General features: G+C 55.7%; 1 long non-coding RNA gene across 2 annotated transcripts; it reads left to right on the plus strand.

Moving 5' to 3' along the window:
- The first annotated feature begins 5,516 nt into the window (after positions 1-5,516).
- On the plus strand, positions 5,517-18,814 carry LOC109501582. Of its 2 annotated transcripts, XR_006600720.1 has the most exons (4): positions 5,517-6,325; positions 6,444-6,527; positions 17,216-17,277; positions 17,364-18,814. It is a non-coding gene; the product is annotated as an uncharacterized LOC109501582 (long non-coding RNA). The 2 variants fall into 2 exon arrangements; XR_006600721.1 differs by lacking the exon at positions 6,444-6,527 and having other exon boundaries at positions 5,521-6,325.
- Positions 18,815-21,774: the final 2,960 nt, after the last annotated feature.

A 21,774-nucleotide genomic window follows, 5' to 3' on the forward strand; every position in this document is an offset into this window, starting at 1 on the left:
GCACCCTGCTGTTTTTCTCCTGAATGTTTGTGCTTGTGTGCTTCCCGGGTCAACTCTTCCCTCTCCTCTGCTCCTGGGTCACCTCCTCTGGTTTGGCCCTGGGTGCCCAAGAAGGTCAAGAAATGGTGGGCATGCACAGGTCCTGGGGCACTCAGGACTCCTTTCTGTCCTGGGGCCTGGATTGGGTCCTTGTCCCCTGCCTGTCCCACACTGGTCAGCTGGGGGCGCTCCTGCCCCATGGAATCCTTGTATCCTGGCTCCAGGTGGATGCGGGGAGCCTCTGGAGCCTCCCTCAGCCTGGGCTGGCCAGGCTGGTCTGGCTGGTCTGGGTGTTGAGGGCGGAAGCCAGGAGGGGGGGCAGGGATGAGGGCACGTGGGACTTTGAGTTCTGGGTTTGTGCCTTATGGCTTGCAGTGGAGGTTCCTGGCTGTCCTTGCAGGCCTGGGGGACCCCATGATATGGTTATAAGGACTTAGGTGAAAGTCTGGCCTTGGCCCTGCCACCCCTCTTGGCCCTTCCCCAGGGGACTCCACCTCCACAGCCACCTGGGGCAGGTCCTCCATTCTTTGGAGGGTGGGCCTTGAGGTCTAATCCCCATTCTGCCACACTCTGCTGCGGCCTTACTCTCCTTATAAGTAAGATGCGGACAATAACACCAATGTCATCTAAGGCTGTCGTGAGAACTGGCATTAGGCGCCCGGCCCCTGGCTGACCCCCAGTGGTCCGCAGCCCACTGGGGAGGGATGGAGGTATCAGACAAGACCACTGTGAGATCACAGCCCCGTCTCCTGCCAAGATGATGCACCAGAGAGCAAGAATTGTGTCCAGACCATCTTCCCGCCCTCAGGAAGCTGGAGGTCAGGGGGTAGCAAAGACCTACCATCAAGCCACAGGACAGGGGACATGGGGATGCCATCAGAGACAGAATGCAGTGGTCTGGGCTTTGGAAAAGGGGAGCTTCTCTCAGAGGGGAGGGCTCTAGGCTGGGGGGCCCTGTGTGGCCAGGGCAGGGGGTGGCTGGAGAGTAGCAGGGTCAGGTTGCCACGGCGGGTTGGCCTGTTGTGGGGGTCCTTGGCTGCTGGTGATCAGGCCTGCAGTGAATCCCATAGGCAGCAGGCATTGAGAAGTGTCTGGGGTGGGGGGCCGTGGCCTCATGATAGAACTGAGCTTCGGGAAAACTCTGGGCTGCCGGAGCAGGGAGGTTGCTGTGCTCCGCACGGGGCTGGAGTGGAGGGACAGGGCCAGAGCCAGGAGACCAGCTGGGGTGGCACGGAGTGGTCCCCGGGCCACAGGTGCCTGGGCCTCCTTGACGTGGCTGGTGCCTAGATGGATGGCGAGGAGGAAAAACTTCTCCCTGTGGACTGCAAGGAATCAGGTTAGATGGCTGGTGAGACGGCCCTTGTCCGGGGAAGCCCTGGCCTAGGGGCCTGGCCCTGCATAACCATCCCCTGAGTCCCCCGCCTCTCCCTAGCTTCCCTCCAGAGGCCCCATTTGCTTATCCAGGCTTCTGGGGTGAGCCCTGGACCGGCTGAGGCCTGAGGTGGGGCAAGGGAGTCTAGGTCCTGATGGTGCGGGGTGATATGTGATTGGCTGTGACCTCTCTGGGCCACCCTTGCCCACTGTGGAGCTGTGGCTCTGACTCTCCCACTCCCCTCCTACTTCTGGTAGGAAGGGGATGGGCTAAGGAAAGAACTCCCCGGGATCATCTTGCTGCTGTGGGTGCAAGGCATCTGGGAGTGAGAGGGGCTGTGTGGGCCTGATGATTTGGGGGACGTGGGCCTGGCCGAGAGGGGTCATGGGGAGTCTTGGAATGCAGCATGAGGGCCTCAGGCTAGAGCTGAGGGACAGATCGCAGCTGGCTGTAGCAGCTGCCGCTGCGGAGGCTCAAGGCTCGGAGGCGGCTCGGGGGACAGGCGGAGGAGGGTGCTGAGCTCGCTTGTTTATCCGAGTGGCAGGTCCTGGCTTGCCGGGAATGCAGCCTGGGCCCAGGGGAAGGAGGGGGTGCTGACACCAGCCAGCCCCGCTCCTCCTTCCGCAGATGGCACAGGACGGCCTTGAGCTCAGCCTGCTGGGCCTACGGTCCAGGGGCGGAGGCTGGGGGTGCTGGGAGAGGGGCTGTGGCACTTGGGGGGATGCTGGCACAAGTTCCAGGGGCTGGGTTCGACCCTCTTCCTTGAGGTGCTGGTACCCTGACCCCAACCTCAGTGGGGCAGGGGCGGTGCTGCAGCGGGTTTCTGACCCGGGTAGGCACTGGACTGCTCTCAGTTGCCCCCCAACCCCCTCACTGCCAGGAGGGGAGGAGGGCCAGGGTAGGCCCGGGGTCTGAGTGATCCCCCACAGAAGTCTTAGCCCGGGGCCTCCAGGAGCCCCGGCTGCAGGAGCTGGTGCTGTTGGCAGAGGGCCTGATGCTCGTACCCGGGGGGGGGGAGGTCCTTCCATCTCGTCTCCCAGCCTGGCCGTGTGGGATCTGACCTGCTGCTCTGGGTCCCTGCCAGGCCTGACGCACGCAGGCAAGCCTGATCTGGCAGAGGTCCCTGACTGTCAGATGGGCTGACGTGGCCATGCGCTGGGTGCACGTGGACAGCTGGGGTGGAAGTGGGTCTGTGGCGGGGGGCTGAGGGTAGTAGGGCTGGGGTGAGGGCAGAGGCCGGTGTGGGGTGCCGCTGGGATGTGGAAGAGGGGTTAGGATCAGGGAGGGCCTGGGAAGGCAGGGTTTGGAGAACTGTTGTGGGGTTAGGGCAGGGGCAGGGCTGATGCGGGAACCGTGGGCAGAAGTGTGGACTGACGGTGGGTGCCGATCAGATCGGGGGGTTGGGACGGGCTAGGGTTTGGGCATAGGGAAACACCGAGGTTGGGATTTAGGGGAGAGCTGGGGTATGGTTCTGATGTGGCGATAGGGTTGGGGTTAGCAAAACGTCAGATCTGGAGATGGGTTCAGGGGTGAGGTGAGGCAGACACAGGTTAGCATGAGGCGCAGTTTGGGGTCAGGTCAGGTTGGGTCAGGGTCAGGGTCAGGGTCAGGGTCAGGCTGACATGTTAAGGTTAGGTGCGCCTGGAACCTGTTGAGGGTCTTGGGGGTCTGGTTGTCTGCCCTGTGGTGTCCCCGCACTTTTTGGTGGGGTGCTCTCAGCCATGGCCTTGGCTGGAGACCAGGTGCTCTGGTCCTCATGGTGGCAGGACCCCCTCCGGCCTCTGAGCCCAGGCTGGGGCCGGAAGAAGCAGCATTCTGCAGCTGAGCCCTGAACTCACTCAGGAGCCTGGGTATCAGCTGAAGCAGGGGCCCCATTTCACACGGAACAGAGCCTGGGTTTGGGGCTACACCCTGCCAGTGAATGCAGTCCCCCTGCCCCACCTGCTGGCTACCTGGCCTCCTGCCCGGGCCTCCTCTCTTACCCAGGATGCTTGTCTTGGGACCTTGGCTTCTTTGAGCCACTGCTGGCTGAGGGTGGGGGGCTTCATAGGGTGAGTTCTAGCCCCTCTCCTGACAACCCTCACTCCCAGGCCCTGGTGGGGAAACCGGGCCTGCTCTCCACTTGGCCTTCACCACAGTGGTACCCGGAAGGCCTGGCTGTCTCACCTTGTCACGATCCCCCACACATTTCAGGGCCCAACTTGGGGGCCCAGGATTAAGGCTGTGTCCGCAGCATATGCCCCCAACCCAGACTGACCAGGGCCCACGGCCCTCATAGACGGCCTCTCCCCTGTCCTCCATTACCCTCCCTGAGTCTAGCCTCCTAAAGAGCCAGCCTCCTGAACCTCAGGCCTGGGCTTCCACAGGGGCTGTACTCTGCCACCTGGAATGAGTTGGAGTCTGGGGGCCCTAGCGGTGGGCTGGTGGTCCTGGTCTGGGCCAGAGACCTCCGGGCTTCCCTGGGCGCGGCTCCTGTCTCAGCCAGCTGCACCCAGGCGTGGCCCTGGTCGGCAGGGTGAGGGGCTGCCTCTGCTGCACCGCAGATCCCTTGGGGTGGGTCTGGCTCAGGAGGCAAGGGGGTACCTGGCTGGGTGTGTCTGAGTGTGACTCAGGCTGGATGCCGGGGACTTGAGCTGGTGGCTTTGTTCTCCCACTAGCCGGGTAGGGTGCATGCTGCAGCCCTGAATCACCAGGGTGTGGCCCAGCCGGCCTGGCGGCACCCCAGACACACACACACACACACACACACACACACACACAGCCACATGCACAGCCAGCGCTGAGGCCAGGACTCGGCAACCTGGGGCACAGTGGTGCTGTGAGCACTTTCCAAGGTGTTCCTCGGTGACCAGCGGCTCTGTGACCTCCAATTAGAGCCTTAGAGGAGCTGGAACAGGGTTTGGGCCCCACAGACACAACCAGACCCTGAGGGGGGGCGCTGACCCTTCCCCCAGCTGCCCGATAAAGGCCACTATGCACTCCTCTCCAAAGTGTCAACCCACGGGACCCCGAAAACAACTCTGAGAGGAGGAAACTATCATTCCCACTACAGATGAAGGACCTGGGGCTTAGAGATGCTAGTGAGTGGCCAGCCTGCCTTTAACCTCCTTGCCACATGTGCGGGTACTGCGGTAGCGGCCTGCCCCCCCGGCCTCTGCTTCAGGGTAGCTCATCACTGGGACCCCCTCAACACCCCCTCTCACTCAGAGTCAGGCAGGGGTCCCATAGGGTTAGGGCGAGGAAGCAGACCCTCCCAGCCACTGGGCCTGGATCCCAGGCCCTTCTAGACCTCTGAGGATGGAGACAGACACGGACCTGCTGGAGTCCTGGACCGTCCCCATCTGTCTTCTCTGGGGGAAGAGGTAGGAGGGCCAGCTCCCTCTTTGGGGAGCCAGGCTTCACTGTTCCCGGGGAAGGACAGGAAGTGTGGCTTCTACATGACCGCCAGCCTTCCCCACAAGTGTGTGTATGTTCCTGTGTGAATGTGAGGGGGCAGGAGAGCCCAAGGGTCCCGTTTCCAGGCCAGGCTTGGGGCTCAGAGACCACCTGTAGGTTAGTGGATGTTCTCCAACAGACCAGGGGCTGCCTGGGTAGCTGGTTACTGGGGTGCCATCGGGTAGGTGAACAGGGTGCAGTTCTAAGAGCTGGCCTCACCCCCCCCCCCTCCACCCACAACCCCACCTGGTTCTTTGTCAGAGGCTGTTCGAGGGAGAGGAGAAAGCACCTTATAAGGTAACAAATGCTGTCCGCCAGGTGAGAGGAGAGGTACCTCCCTGCCTCCAGGCCTCCCCGCCCTACCGGGGCAGGACAGCAGCTCAGGCTGGGGTGGTATCCCAGTTCTGGCCCTGTGCCTTACAGTGTCCCCCTGCCCCCACCTCCTTACCTCAGGGGGCACCTGCTACCAGCCCAGACTCAGGTGAGGGCCTCTGGCATGGGGAGGCCTAGCACGCCCTCCGGGGAGGCAGAAGAGGCAGCTAGAGCTCAGAGAGGCTGCTGTATGACCTTGGCTAAGTGCTCCTTTCTGAGCCTGTGTTCTCTTCCGTGCAGTGAGGGGGTGAGCTAGGGGTGTGAAGTCACATGAGGATCTTAAGCCTACGGAGGGTCCCTTCACTTATAGACACTTGATAAGACCGGGCCACGCCAGCCACTTTCCCCAAGCCCAGGATCCTCCTTTCTTGCACTGTTTGGCTCCCTAGGCAAAGGCCTACCCTCTCTGTTCCAAGGAAGCTGGGGTTCCCGGGGCAGTTCTGGTCAGTTCTCCAGGTGACGTGGCCTACCTCAGTTTGCCTGTTTGTCAGCAATGGGGCCCAGTGGAGACAGCCCAAAGAAGCAGGTGCTCTCTCTCTCTCTCTCCATAGACCTGCCTTCCTGCCTGTAATACTTGTCTTAGAAGCTGACCTTCCCCAGAAGCCCCCACCCCGCCCCAGCCCTCGGGTGCAATGTGTTTTGTATCCTTCCATGGCGATGGTCATCCTGTGTGTGCCCCGTCTTGGAATTTCGCCCTGGAGATAAAAGCACTGACTCGAAATTTCTACATTTTACAAGCATTGTTGAATTTGACCCTGGTAACAGCCCTCTGCCAGGACACGTGGTGGTGAGTTTATCAGAGAGGTTTGACCTCATGGTAGGGACAGGGCCGGGCCTGGAGTCAGTCCATGCTCTCGCCATGGACCCCCTGTGGGCACAGTGAAGGAAGGGAGCGTGTCTTCCTGTTGGTCCTAGAAATTTCAGAGCTGGGAGTGTCCTTGGATGCTATCTAATCCAACCCCTCACCGTGGACCTTGGGCAACGGAGCCCCAGAGCTGGGACTAGAGCCCAGGGCTTCTGACCCCCAGTCCTGCCTGTTTCCTGGGGGAGCCTTCTCCCTCTTTGTCCGTCTAGCCCTGGGCCTTGCGGGGCGCTAGGTTCTGCTTGGTGAGTATACTGAGATGGCCCTGCTGGGAGAGGACGGGGTGGGGGCCAGGTACCAAGCCTGGCTTGAGGGAGGAGCCCTGCGCCCATCTCTTCCTTTCCTCCCTCCGTTCTGGTGTAGGAGCTTCCCAGCACAGTGATTGCACAGAGCTTTTTCAGGGAGCTGACGAAGCAACTTCTGTGTGAAGGAAACCAGGCCAAACACGTAAGAATGGTTGAGTTGTCCTCTCCCATTCCCAGCCTCCCCTGTGTGGAGCAGTCCTTAGAGTCCTGCCCCAACCCCTTGCCATGGTGCAGAAAGGACCCCTCCTGAATCCCCCGGGGTGGTACCTGTTCCTGAAGGCCCTGGGGGACAGGGAACCCCACAGTGTCTTGTCAGTTTGGAATTCGGAAGTTTTCGCGGGAAGTTCTGCCTGTTGTCTGACTCAAGTCTCTCCTGCTGTGTGTTGAACCCCCTCTCTTCTTGCCATGTCCACTGGAGGATGCAGACTGCCCAGTGCTCAGGCCACCTTAATTTGGAGGTCAGGATTGCAAGTACCCTCATTCCCGCTTCCATTTGCAGGGTCTGGGGAAGCCTGAGGCTCCATTCTGAATTCCCACGGGGAATGCCCTTCGCCACGCCCCTTCCCCAGCCTGCTGGCCCTGTCCTGGCTTCCTACGCCTTGCACACACGCCCCTCTCCAGGAAGTGCTGCCTCCTGCCCCAGATTTTTCTTTGACTCTGCACCTGAGCTGGTTTCCAGCATCTTCTCTGTGTTCTGAACTAGCCTGTATTCCCAGTGTCTTGGGCAGTTGCTGATGCTGGTTGGTGCTCAATAAATGTTTGTAACGGGCTTATTAAGGGCAGCTGAAACTGTGGTCAGTGGACTCTCCCAGACTTTCCAAATGGGAAGCTCTGGGGTAGGCCCTGTAGGTTCTGCCCACAGGGACCTTTGGTTCAGAGTGCTATAATGGGGGCATCTGAACATGTGTGAACTTGGGCTAGCTTTCTCTCCTGGCCTGTAGGCTGGTGCTTGGCCCTAGCACCTCCCCATCACTGACTTCTTTGGGCCTGGACCTTGATCCATGAGGAGATTCTAGAAGCCAGGAGGGCCAGGGCATGGAAGGCAGAGGGTATAGCCCCTCCTAGTTCCCCTGGCTCAGAGTGGGGTTGAGAGCAGGGTCGCAGTCTGTGAACAGCTGTTAGTTCATACATTTAGTGAGCACTTCCTGTGTGCAAAGCACCGTGACCCCAGGAGAGGAAAGCACATTGTGAAGCAAACACCCCCAGGGCCACCCTGAATCCCAGATGGGCATCTCTAACATGGTTTTCGAAATGGCCTCTTCCAACCAGCTCAGAAACCCAGGGCTTAGAGAGACTCATGCATTGCCCTGGGCCACATGGCATCATCCACTGTGGCTGGGATTAGAGTCCATGTTCCTTCCCCAGCACCTGTTGCCCACAGTGCTGCCTGAGTAGTGGGCACCATGGGAAGGAAGGGGACTCCGGCTGAGGGACAGACAGGCTGTGCAGTGTTCTGACACACTGTGGCCCCTGGCGGTGGCCCAGACACGAAATCCATGGAAGCCGAGACTCAGGCTTACTGACAGACCCAAGGAGAGGGAGAGAGAGAGAGAGATTGAGAGGTATGGGCCATGCAGACTGTTCTGAGCAGATTTGCTAAGCGTGAGTACTTATAAAGCAGAAAGAACAGTGGTTGCTGTATAAGCATTTTGCTGTTGACACATTGAGGGGTCTTAGAGTGTCCAGGTAAGGACTGGGCAGACATTCCAGGTGGAGAAGGTGGCTGGCGTGGCCTCATCTTATTGTCTATAAGTGAAGGGATGCTCCACAGGGCTTAAGATCCTTATGTGAATCCACAGCCCCAAGCCCACCCCCTCAGAGCATGGAAGAGGAAACAGGCTCAGAAAGGAGCTGTCACTTAGCCAAGGTCACAAAGCAGCCTGTCAGAACCCTGGCTGTCTCTTCTGCCTCCCAGGGGGCAGGCTAGGCAGGCGTCGGAGTGGGTATCGAGGGTAGCATGACAGGTGGGCTTTGGCAGATGTCCCAGCCGCTCAGAGTCAGGGAGAGAAGGAGTCTCCAGCTCTGTCCTCTTCGTAGGTAAGGGGAGTCTGGAAATTGGAGGTCACTTCTGGAGTCGGGCTGTGTGCAGAGTGTGTGGCTAGTGTGATCTCAGGGGTATTATTGGGTGTTGGGGGGGTGGCTCAGCCTGGCAGAGTCAAAGAGGGTAGAGGGCAAGACCTCCACAAGGCTCTGGCTTTGTCACTTTGAAGTGTTTGGTGAGTGATCGGTGGGGGTGGTGGGACCATGGGAGGCGCCCCTGAGCTACCCCTCGCCCCCTCCCCAGTGGAGGCCCCTTGTCACGTGTTCAAGGCCACCGGCTCCGGGACCTGCAGTAGCCCGCGGCGGCCGGCAGGAGGCGGTGCCCGACAGGCTTTGGGAAGCTCCTCCTTCCCCGCCCCCGGCGGGGCGCCCCGGAATGCGGCGGGGCTCAGATGTGGCGGCGCCGCCCGCGTCCCGTCCCGTCCGGTCCGGGCGGCCCGGAGCGGCCTCCCTGCCCGGGCACGCCGGCCCGCGGGCGGGCGGACACCAGGTGTCGGCGCTGCGGGAACAGAGGCTTCCGAGCCCCGCCCCGGGACCTGGCGCCACACCCGGCCCAGCCCCAGTCCGGGCGCCGAGGGGGTGGGCACTGGCGCTGGGGCGGCTGCCAGGGCCACGGGCCCCGAGGTACTGAGTTTCAGGGTCCGGGGGACCCTCGTCGGACAGCGGCCTGACACACACACCTGCCCCGTTGGTGGCTGGCTCCGGGCCACCTAGGTCCCCGGCACCCTTTCGGCGGCCTTCTACCTGTCCTGCTGGAGGCAGCGGGAGCTGCGCTAGAGTCCTGGGCCTCGTTTTCCTGATCTGTTAAAAGAGAGCGAGGGCACTATCTTGCAGGACCGTTGTGGGCAATGATGCCAGACGTTCACGGACGGTGGTCCAGGACAGCGCCAAAGGGTGGTGGTCCCTCCTCACCTCCCCCAGCAGACTGGCAGGTTGGCCAGGCGGCTCCCCAGAATAGAGCCCTATGGTCCTCCCCATAGGGACACGGTACTCCCACCCCGTCCCATAACTGTGGTCCTCAGATTGGGTGTGGATGGTGGGGGTGGGGGGGCGGGGGGCGCAAAGTAGCTGAAAAGAGAAATGCCAGCTTTGGCCTGTTTTGGTGACAGCCTGGGTCTGGCTTCTCCTGTCTGGTGTCACTGAGTGGAAGCCAGACGCATGGAGCCCGGAGGGGACCGGACATTGGCTCAGTCCCTCAAGTCCTGCTGACTCTGCCCTTGGCCTGCAGGACTGAAACAGAGGAGTGGGAAGGCACATTCCTGGCTTAGAGGGAGAGGCTTAGACCATGGAGGGCAGGCTGTGGCAGCGCTGGGTGGGGGTAGGGGTCAGGGAGAATACAAACCCCATTTCCATTTGACAGATGGGTCTACTGAGGCTCTTTTCCCCTTTCCTTATCACCACTTTTTTTTTTTTTTTTTTTGGTTGGTTTAAAATTGCACAGCCATAGTAGTGGAGAGGGTGTGGATCTCAAGAGTACCTTCAGGGTCCCCTTTCCCAAACTCAGGTCTGTCTGTGGTCACACCAGTGACCTGCTCATTCTGGCCATAGTCCAGGCCGCAGAAGTTCCAGAAGGGACCCTGTCCGGGCAGTGTTAACGCTGTCAGCTCTAAGGCTGGGCCCTGGGAAGAAGCCTCCTGCAGCCTGTTCCTTCTCCCAGCACAATACCCACTGATTTTGGTGTGTGTGTCCCCCATGTACCTTTCTACCCCACCAGCTGGACTGTTCCAGCACACAGAGCAAAGCTCAGAGTGAGAGATCCGCTGGAGCGCTGGCTGTCTCCAGAGAGTGTGGGGAGGGATCAGGAGGCCCAGCTCCCTGCCTAAAGTTCACTTCCGTTGTGCGATTCTAGCAAGGCCCCTGTTCTCTCCGGGCCTCCGTTTATCTATATGTAAAATGGGGCAGTAGGCTGTATTTACGTGCTGGGATATCACTCCTGGGATGCCTGTGCTACTCTCTATGCCCCCACATCTGAGGTGGCCCTGAGCTGTTTTGGAAGGACCCGGCAGGGGAAGGGCCTAAGTGCGTTGCACTGCTTACCTTTGGGCCAGTTTAGTTTCCAGAGGACAAAAGAATGTGGCTCTCACTGTCCGCTAAATATGGCGGCAGTTCCTGCTGGGTGCTCCCTGACCACCTGGGGGTGAGAATGGGCAAGGGGAAGGATCCTAGATCATTCTTTTGGGGCCTGATGGGCTGGGGGCTTGGGGACTAAGTGGGACACTTTTAAGGGGCAGCCTGCCATGTGGCTGTCCCTGATCCCTTGGAAAGTTCTTCAAATTAGCTTGTCAGCCCAGGTTGTTCCCTGCTTGGGACCCAGGACGAGGAGCTCCTCTTCCTCTGGGCCCAGGCACCGGGGTGGCCATGGAGGAGTGGCCTGGTGGGACACAGTTTTGTGAGGGGATTTGGGTCCTAGGGAGAGGAGGTCACAGGGGTATCGGCTGGCTTCCTTTTTTCAGGAGGCCGTGGGGGCAGCTGTGTGGGGGGCAGGGCACTATGGGCCTGTGGGCCTCCCACCTCCCACCTGCCTGAGGCATGGTCTCAGAAGCCTCCTGCTTGTGGAAGTGACAGAGTTGGGGAGGGGGCTGTTAGGCAGGCTGCAGAGTCCCCAGGAGGACCCTCAAGTTTTCCAGTCTCGGGGAAGTCCCCCTAAAGCACCCCCAACTTGCTGTGGGCAGGGCAAAGCCTATGGTGGCTTGGAGGACGAGTAGGTCCCAGAATCTTCCATTTTGTACCCGTGTCTGTGGCCAGGAGGAGGAGGGAAGGCAGCAGGAATGCAGGAATCCTGGCCAGGCCCTGTCCCAACAGGCCAGGGTGGGAGGGCCGGGCTCCGAGTGGGCCCATGTGCCCTTCAAGTCGGCTGGTAGCTAAGCAGCCCGTGCAAACAGCGGAGACACACAGAGCAGCCCCTGTGTGCATGCGCATGTGTGTGCCTGTGCCGGGGGGCCTCCAGACTCAGGGACCCATGGCCTCAAACTGTGGATGGGAGCCCTTTTTGTCGCTTTACAGTTGCAGTCACACGCAGGCCCGAGGCAGGGGTTCCGCCTGCTGACACCCGCTGCGCGCTTACCGTGCACCGGCCCCATCCATTCATTAGCTCCTTTGATCCTTACAACCCACAGGTACCCCCACTTACCTGTCTGTAAGACAGGGAAACTGAGGCTCTGAAAGGTAACACACATGCAAGGCCACAGAGCAACTGAGTGGTAAAGGCAAAGCCAGGGTTCAGACTGCGGTCTCTCTGACTCCGGAGTGTAGTCCCCCCCCTCCCCCTGAGATGTGTGTGGACGCGTGTGCACAGGAGCATCAGCGCGTGTGGAGATGTGCGCTTGGATGGCGGCCCCGTACTGGCCTACGTCTAAGGATGCTTGCTTAGGGGTAGACGCCCGTGCCCATCCGTGGAGGCGTGCCCACGATGCCCGTGCATGAGCATGTGACACATATTCCATGCTCGCGTGCACAAGCACATGTGTGCGCAGAGTGCACCTGCATCCCCGTGTGCACACTTGTGCATGGTGAGTGTGTGTGTGCACATCCACACCTAGCCATGTGCCTGCGCAGACGTGCTCCTCTCCAGCTCACCCACCTTCCGTCCCCTTCTTGGGCTCCTGCCTTGGCACAGGTGTCAGTGCCCCAGCAGGACATCTGATGGCCTTGTGGGTAGCCCCGGGACTTGGGAGGATTTGAAAGAAGGTAATTTTGGGGAGAGACAGGATGGGCAGGCACAGAGTTGGATAAGAGGAGGGTGCATAGAATGAGAGGGGTTAAGGCTGGGGCTGGCCTGGACTGGGTTTTCTTCAACCCTTGAGCAGAGGGCTGGCCCAGGGAACCCTGATCCTGCCTCCCTTCTTCTACCCGCCTCTCTCAAGGCTCTCCAGGGAGACTGCAGGAGAGTCCTGGGGCCCTGGGGGACTTGGCTGTGTCCTGTCCCCCTTTCTGTTTGTGTTAGGTAATCCTCCCTCAGCCTCGGAGGGGATGGAGAGGTGAGAGGACCCAAGAAGGGATCCTTTGGGTGTGGGAGAGAAGGGCTGAAGCCAAATTGTAGCCCACCGCACTGCCCTTGGCACAGTTGCTCTCCCGCTCCTGCGGGGCAAGGAGGTGCAGGCGGAGCCGCGGTCAGCAGGGGGCGCTCGGGACCTGCGGATGGCCGGGAGAAGCGTTGCAGGCAGGCAGCGGGACCAGGATGGGCAGGGCAGGGCAGGGCAGGGCAGGGCAGGGCAGGGCTGAACCACGGTAGAGACCCACCTGCAGGTGGGGTGGGGGTAGGAGTGGAAGCACAGACTTCCCACCACTTGGGGCAGACTCCCAGAGGGACAGATATACGCCCCTACCCCGGAGGGACAGACTTAATTCCTCCACCAACAGATTCTCAGACCTTCACAGGGACAGGCACAGGGACAGCCCCCTCCCCCTCTGGAGCATTCTGGGCTGGTGTTAGAGGGCCCTGGGTGAACAGGGTGGAGCTGGGAGTGACCTGGCAAGGGTGCTGGGCCTTTGTGACAGTGTGACAGCTTTGAGACAGCAACGGCCCTGGAGTCAGGCAGGCTTAGGTCAGATTCCAGCTCTGCCCCGGGGTGACCACAGGTCACTCAACCTCTCCTGAAATGGGAGTGATGTGTGCTCAGTGCCCCACACAGGCCTTGACCCACAACGTGGCCATGGGGGTCATGACAAGTTGCCTGAGCACGCTGTCCCGGGGATGTCCTCACTTTCCTTCAACAAATATTTAATGAGCACCTGCTAAGTGCCAGGCCCTTTAGTGAACCACTGAGGGTCCAGTGATAAGCAAATCACATAGCACCTGCCTCTGGGAGCTAACATTCTGATGGGAGGGGGTGTTCTAGGGCTTGTTGAACTGAAAACTAACCCCCTCGTTTTGATGCTTTAAAACGGAAATTGTGGATTAAAAGAAAGACTGGCAGAGAGGGCCCTTTTATTTCTTGTCAAGTGCAGGACTGGGAAAATTCCGGATCGTACTGTTCTGCTCTGGCCCTCTACCTCTTGGCACAGAGACAGATCCAGCCACTCCCCACTGCAGATCCTCACGTCGCTCAGTCCAAGCTGGAGTCCTGCTTCTGGCCAGTCTCCTCCCGTGCTCCCCTCCCCCTCCGCTGCGGCCACGCTGGCCTCCTTTGCAGGTCCTCAAACGTGCTAGGCAGGGTCCTGCCCCAGGGCTGTTGCCCTCGGCCAGTCCCCTCTGCTGGAATGCTCTTCCAGGGCGTCCACGTGGCTTGCTTCTTCCCCTCTTGGGTTTTGACGAAATGTCCTCTTCTCAGCGAGGCTTTCCCTGCCCTCCCTATTAAGCGATCCTACCTCCAACACTCCCCTTGCTCCTTTCTCCTGTATGTTTCCCCGCAGCGGTTCTCATTGCCATCTGGCCAACGATCTCTTTTACAATACATTTCTTTCTTATCTGCCTCCCCCTGCAAGAATGCAAAGTCCGCGTGAGAGCAGACTTCGGGCAGATTTGTTCTCGCTGTATCATCAGAGCCCAACACGTGCCTGGCGCGTCGCAGGCATCAATAAATATTTGTCAAGGGAATGCTCAGTGCTGGTTCTGAGGCATGCGTTCCTCGGTGCTGGGAGCTCCGTTCCTTGGAGGGAGGTGCCCAGCTTTGCAGCTGCAGCTGGGCCACCACTGGCACAAACCTGTTAGGGGCTGGAGGACTGGGGGATGGGGAGGAGAAGGCGGGAGCATTCTGGTTCTTTCTTGCTCTTTTGGGGACAGAAGTTGAGTGGCCATGGTAACCTCCCCCAAACTCACATGCCTTAGTTGGGACATCGTTGAGAGGCGGGTTTCTTCCTTTGAAAGAAATCAAAGATGTAAAAAATCTAGCGATCAAAGTAGGGTGGTAGGTGATCCTTCCACCCTCCCTCCCTTTTTCTTCCCTCCCCCAACCTCCTTCTTTATTCCCTCCCCTCTTTCTTTCTTTCTTTCTTTCTTTCTTTCTTTCTTTCTTTCTTTCTCTTTCTTCTTTCTTTCTTTCCTTTCCTTTCCTTTCCTTTCCTTTCCTTTCCTTTCCTTCTCTCTCCCTCCTTTTCTTTCCTTTTTTCTTTTCTTTTCTTCTTCCTTCCTTCCTTCCTTTCCTTTTTCTCCTTTCTCATTCCCTCCTTCCCCCCCCCCCCCCATTTCTGACAACCACCATTCTGTTCTCTGCTTCTATGATTTTGTTTGTTTGGATTCCACATATAAGTGAGATCACACAGTATTTGTCTTTCTGTCTGACATTTCACTTAGCACAATGCTCTCAAGGTCCATCCATGTTCACCAACGGCAGGATTTCCTTCTTTTTATGGCCAAATAGTATTCCATTGTATATGTATAGTATAGCACAATTTCTTTAGCCATCCATCCATAGATGGACCCTTAGGTTATTTCCATATCTTGGCTACTGTGAATAATGCTGCGGTGAAAATGAGGGTCCAGATATCTCTTTGAGGTAGTGATTTCATTTCCTTTGCATGTATTCCCAGAAGTGGAATTGCCAGGTCATATGAAAGTTCTAGTCTTGATTTTTGGAGGAACCTCCATACTTTCCATAGTGGCTGTACCAATTTATATTCCCACCAACAGTTCACGAGGGTTCCCTTTCTTCACACCCTCCCCAACACTTGTTATTTCTTGTATTTTTCATACTAGACATTCTGACAGGTGTGTGAGGTGATACCTCACTGTGGTTTTGATTTAAACTTCCCTGATGATCAGTGATGTTGGGCACCTTTTCATGTTCCTGTTGACCATCTCTGCCCATTTTAAAAATTGGCTGTGTGTGTGTGTGTGTGTGTGTGTGTGTGTTTTGCTACTGACTTGTATGAATTCTTTATATATTTTGGATTAGCCCCTTATCAGATACGTGATTTGCAAACATCTTCTCCCGTTTTGTGGGTTGCCTTTTCATTTTGTTGATCCTGTTGTGCAGAAGCTTCTTAGTTTGATGTGGTCCCACTTGTTGAGTTTGGGGAGATGTTGGTGGTTTCTGAACAGAGGGGTTGTAGTAGGGGATTTGCAGGTGTTACACTCTCTCCAGCTGGGGCACACGTGCAGGTTGCCTTCTGGAAGCCCAGGGAACCTTAGCCGTCTTGGTAGAACAGTGGCCCAGGCTTTAAGTCCCAGCCGTTCCCTCAGAAGGAAAACATTTTACTCTGTCCAAAGCCCCTGCCCCGGTGTCCAAGAAGGAGCTCCTTGGGGCCCTCACCTGAGCCCCTGGGTTTGGTTAAGGCGCCTCTTTCCGCCCTAGAAATGGGACTACCTCCTGTGCTTACCCTCCTAGAATTCCTCAGCACCCACCTCCCCTTTGTCCTTGCAGCTTTCAGTACCCACACTATCAGCTACTTGCATGGAATCCCTTCTGTGTGAAATGATGAGGTACCAACTGATAGACCAGAGAAGGAAAAATCAATAAAAGCAGGTTGTGCTAAGTGCTGTGAGAACACCACATTGGGGGGGTGGGGGACGCTAACCGAGCCAGAAAGAAAAAGTGGTTTGGAGGTAGTAGGGGCTAGTTCGGGTGGGTGGGTCTCTCTCTGAGGAGGCGACACCGGAGCGGACAAAAAGAGATCGACAAGTGAGAGGAGCCAAGGCTGGGGGAAGGGAGCCACATCTCTGGTGGGCACAGGCTCACTGGGGCCCGCGGGCCGTGGCCGCCCTCCCAGGGCAGGGCGCTGCCCCTGCCCCTGCCAGGTGGGCAGAGAGCTCGCTCAGTCCTGGGAGCCTCCGACCACTGAAGCCTGAGGTTTGAGCTAAGTGTGTGGGGACTGGAGATCCAGGTTGAACGCTGGAAGCGCAGCCCCGCCTCCCTTCTTTAAAAAAATTTTTTTGGGGCGCCTGGGTGGCGCAGTCGGTTAAGCGTCCGACTTCAGCCAGGTCAAGATCTCGCGGTCCGTGAGTTCGAGCCCCGCGTCGGGCTCTGGGCTGATGGCTCGGAGCCTGGAGCCTGTTTCCGATTCTGTGTCTCCCTCTCTCTCTGCCCCTCCCCTGTTCATGCTCTGTCTCTCTCTGTCCCAAAAATAAATAAACGTTGAAAAAAAAATTAAAATTTTTTTTTTTTTTTTTTTTTAGAGAGAGACAGCGTGAATAGGGGAGGGGCACAGAGATAGGGGTACACAGAACCCGAAGCAGGCTCCAGGCTCCGAGCTGTCAGCACACAGAGCCTGAGGCGGGGCTCAAACCCACAAACCTTGAGATCGCGACCTGAGCCCAAGTCGAATGCTTAACCCGTTGAGCCACCAGGTGCCCCGCCCCGCCTCCTTTCTGCCCCGCCGCCTCCTCCTCCCTCGGTCTGGTTGGGAAGCCCAAGGAGGCTCGGCTCCCGGGAAGTGCTTGTCTCGCCGCGGCCGGCAGGGGGCAGTGGTTATCGCGGTGCTCGCCGGCCGGCGCTGACCTTCCCCTAACGCAACGTGGGCTGACGCTCCCGCAGGCAGGCAACCGGAGGGACTGAGGCATGGGCCCCTTCCCTGCCCCTTCCAATCCTCAGCTGCTCCCAAACACAGCTCTGAGCCCTGGTCTCTCCTGGAGGGGGGAAGGGGCGGGTGAGGCTGGGCAGATGGTGGGGACCTGGGCCAGGTAGGGGACCGGTTCCAACTCCCCTCAGGATAAGGGGGGAGATTTTCAGAATTCGCACGCTTGCTGTGTTACTGCTATTTTAAAGCACCGAGCGTGTGCCAGGCACTGGGCTAAATGTCTTTTATCGTGCGTCCGTCATCTCTCTAAAGCTTCACAACAGACCCAGGGGGCAGGTGCTTTATCTCCCGAGGTTGCCCAAGACCACACAGCTAGAACCCGAGTTTTCTCTACAGGCCACGTCTCAGCCGCTCTGACTGCTGCCTCTGTAGGAGGGTGAGGTGCTCACGGAATCAAGGTGGGTAGGGAGGGGATGGGCGGGTGCTGAGGTGTTGACAGCCAAGGGACCTGAAGGAGCACCCAGCTTACTCCTTTATTTTGCAGAGAAAAAACTGCAGAGAGGGGACATGACTTGCCCAAGGTCCCGCAGAGAGCGCACGGCCAGTCACGACAGAGGGGCCCTCGGCACAACAGGAGACCCTGAGCCCGATCCCGACCGGACGCCAGAAGCCCCTTGAGGACAAGGACTCCATTTTACCCTTTAGGCCGTCCTCCCTCCCTGCGGGGGCTAGCACTGGGTGCCGCACACAGTAGGGGTTCCGGAAGTCCTCGGTGGGGTGGGGGGGGGACATCTTCCGTCCTGCAGCAGCTGCAGTCACCTGCCATTCATGCCTCCATTCATTTATCCAGCATTTAGTAAGCACCGCTTGTATGCTTGGCGCCCTGCGAGACAGCGCGATGCACAGCTGAATGACACGGTTCACAGCTGGCTCACCTTCTGGTGGGGATTTCAGGGGTTCCCCCACCTCATGACATGCGCTTCTGTGGTTTTCCTCATTCTCAGTGCGGGCTTCCTGTGCTCCTGTCTGGTGACTTTGCCCTTTAGCCCGGGCGGGAGGCTGAGCAAATCTGTTCCACTTCCCTCTTCCGGGCCACTTCTGCTCCTTATTCCTTACCTCCTTCCAAGCTGCTTCCTTCCCCTTCTCCAAGCCCTCTTTGACTAACATCCCCCAGCTGCTCTGCAGACCCCAGTGTGGAGGTCTTGAGCTCTGCCCAGGCATCTCCGGTTCTCTGTTTCTTTGTGGGTACCCCCTTCCCCCCATCAGCCTCTGGAGTTTTCCAAGTATAGGGATCACCTGCCTTCTGGCTTTTTCTAAAGCCTAAATAGACCAGCAGAAGGGGCAGGAGGGGAGGTCATGCTATCAATCCCTAGCACACAGGGCCTCTCTTGGGTTCTGCCCCCAGGACTCCCTTAGAGAAAGGGTGACCCCCTGTTGCCACCAGGGTGCTGATTTGCTAGTCCTGGCCCAAGACCTCTGAGCTCTGATCATCCACGCCGAGCCCCAGGGGCTTAGGCTGGGCACCAGCCATTGGGTAACTGCTCAACCTCACCACCCTTTGTGTTTGAAGGTGGGGGTCTTCAGTCTCCATTTCACCAACTCCCGGGGTTGGTCATTTTTCATGGCCTTATGGCACGCAGTCTGCAGGTAAAAAATGGTTCCATGAAACCACAATGCTTTTTTTTCCACCTGCTGGACGACCGAAGTTATAGTGATTGGCCTCTATGGGCCTCAGCTAACGATACCTGTCCTGTCCGTCTCACAGGTAGTTAGGAGGACCAGAGATCAAGGAGAAGAAAGAGCCCAACCCAAGCAGGGGCTTGGTTTTGTTCTACTCAGAGCAGGGGTCCATCCTTGGCCAAGTGTTCAGTGAATCCCTCTAGAGGGCGGGAGTGGGAAGGAGGAGGAAGGAGGGAGCTTGCTCAGGGAGGGGGAGTGAGAAAGGTGCAGCAGATAAGATAATAATTTTCTTTCTTTCTTTCTTTCTTTCTTTCTTTCTTTCTTTCTTTCTTTCTTTCTTTCTTTCTTTCTTTCTTTCCTCCTTCCCTTCCTTCCTTTCTCTTTTTTCTTTCCTCCTTTTCTTTCTTTCTTTCTTTCTTCTTTTCTTTCTTTCTTCCTTCCTTTCTCTTTCCTCTTTCTTTTCTTTTTTCTTTTCTTTTCTTTCTTTCTTTCTTTTCTTTCTTTCTTTCTTTCTTTCTTTCTTTCCTTTCTTTCTTCCTTTCCTTTCCTTTCCTTTCCTTTCCTTTCCTTTCCTTTCCTTTCCTTTCCTTTCCTTCCTCTTCCTTCCTTGTAATGGCCCCTCAGAACAATGTGATGCTTCCAACATAATACTGGAGGAAAACATTAACTAGAACTATACAATACACAAGATAGCTCTAAGAAAAACATCTACTGAAATGTCTCTCCAGGGAGGCGGTTGATTTATGTTGCTGAAGCCGAGCAGCTGGGAACGCCTGGCCTGCTCAGGGTGGAACACCGCCTGTTTCTTCGTACTTCTCCACTTTCTCAGGGACCATGACCACCTGCTATGGGTCTAATCAGATTCTTTGATTGTGCTTGCTCAACCATAGATTACTCCCGCTACCTGCTTCAACAAGTTCTGTTTTCCTCCCGAGAACACTCTTTAAACAATATAATGAATAGTGATGTCTATTGGTGATTGATATGATTTTCCCAATAAATATGAGAATGAGGAGTTGCTCGCGGTGACCGTCCTTCCAAACTGTCGTCCCCTGCTCCCTCTCTCTTGCAACTGACTTGTTTGTGTCTCATTCTTCTCCCATGCACCTTTAGGAAAGCGGCACTTAATTCTCTTTCTTTCTTTCTTTCTTTCTTTCTTCCTTCCTCTTCCTTCCTTCCCTCTTTCTTCCTTTTCTTTCTTTCTTTCTTTCTTTCTTTCTTTCTTTCTTTCTTTCTTTCTCTCCTTTCTTTCCTTCCCTCTTTCTTTCTTTTCTTTCTTTTCTTTCTTTCTTTCTTTCTTTCTTTCTTTCTTTCTTTCTTTCTTTTTCTTCCTTTCTTATTTTGTTCTCTTCTTTCCTTTTCTTTCTTTCTTTCTTTCTTTCTTTCTTTCTTTCTTTCTTTCTTTCTTTCTTTCTCTTTCTCTTTCTTTCTTTCCTTCTTTCTCTTCCTTTCTTATTTTGTTCTCTTTCTTCTTTCCTTTTCTTTCTTTCTTTCTTTCTTTCTTTCTTTCTTTCTTTCTCTTCCTTTCTTATTTTGTTCTTTCTTCTTTCCCTTTTCTTCTTTCTTTCCTTTCTTCTTTTTTCTTTCTTTCTCTTCTTTCTTTCTTTCTTTCTTTCTTTCTTTCTTTCTTTCTTTCTTTCTTTCTCCCCCCTCCCTCCCTTCCTTTCCTCCCTCCTTCTTTTCCTTCCCTCCCTCCTTCTTTTCCTTCCCTCCCTCCTTCTTTTCCTTCCCTCCCTCCTTCTTTTCCTTCCCTCCCTCCCTGCACTAACTGTGCTCCTTCAATGTGCCAAGCATTGCATTAGCACTGGAGATACAAAGGTCAAGGAGCCGCACCCTCACTTGCATGGCTCATTTAGGCCAGGAGGCCTCAGTTGGGAAGGTACACTGTTCATTCATTCTGCCATCAGTTTCACTTTTTAGTGAAAACCTCCCATGCCAGGCACCGTGCAAGGCCCTGGGGATGTGATAAGATGCCATCCCCACCCCCAAGGAGTTGAGAGTCTTCTGGAGATAAAAGGCACCAAAGCAGGCAAGTGAAACATGGCTAAAGCAGACAGTTAGGGATAAGTGTTGGGTGAATCTAATGTCTCCCTCAGCATCCATGTAGGTCTAGGCACAGACTAAGTATGCGCTCAATAAATGTCTGGAGATGAGTGACCCAGGTGTGGGGAAATTTCTAGATAACTTATGAGTTAAAGAGTAAAGTTTTTTTGTTTTTTTTAATGAAATGCTGATAAAAATGCTACATGGGAAAATAGGAAGCAGTCAAAATGGTTCTTAAAAGCAAACTTATGGTCTTCAAAGAGTCTTATATTGAAAAAGAAGAAAGGTGGAAAACTAAAGCATTCAACGCAAGAAGTTGAAAATGGTAAAAATAATAAATTCAGGGGCACCTGGCTGGCTCAGTTGGTAGAGCATGCGACTCTTGACCTCAGGGTCGTGAATTCGAGACCCAAGTTGGGCACAGAGATGGCTTAAAAAAAATAATAAATTCAAAGAAAGCAGAAGGAATGAAATAACAAGTGTTATTATATATATTATTATGTATTATATATATTATATATATATAACATATATATATTATATATAACAAGTGTGTGTATATATATATATACATACGTATATACATATACATATACATATATGTATAATGTATATATATACATTATATATAACAAGTGTGTGTATATATATATATATATATAATATATAACAAGTGTGTGTATAATTTTTGGCTCTGAAATTCCTATTCAGATCCAGAAATTCAAATTAGTATTTAGAAATTCATAATCCAGAAAGTAATAGAATAGAGTAAGGAGCGAGTTAGTCTCAGTTCTAGACCTCTCCTAGATGGGAATGTGGATTATCCAGCAGCTTCTGTTGACTTTCGAGAGCAGAGCCCACACCTCAGGGGCCTCAGAAGAGTGGATCAACCCTGAATAGAAGTCTCAGAACTTCCAGTCCGGGGGACTGGCTGTACTGTGCCCCAAGAGGGCCAGCCCGAGGCCCATTTTTTTGCCTGTTATTTGGTATTCAAACTAGTGGGTTTAATCCACAACACGTGCTATAATAATAGTGACATTTCTCACAATCCTGTTATAGTTCAGAGTGCTGGAAATGAAGGATGTGGTATTCCTGATAGGAAAGAACACAGCTATCTTGTCAGATCCTCAAACACCCTATCTGGTGAGTAGGGGAGGTCTATGCTCCATTTCACAGATGAGGAAAATGAAGCTCCGCTTGTCTGGGGTCTCAGTGAGTGGGTGAGCCAGGAC

The sequence above is a fragment of the Felis catus genome, chromosome B4, assembly GCF_018350175.1.
Source record: "Felis catus isolate Fca126 chromosome B4, F.catus_Fca126_mat1.0, whole genome shotgun sequence".
Classification (NCBI taxonomy): domain Eukaryota; kingdom Metazoa; phylum Chordata; class Mammalia; order Carnivora; family Felidae; genus Felis; species Felis catus.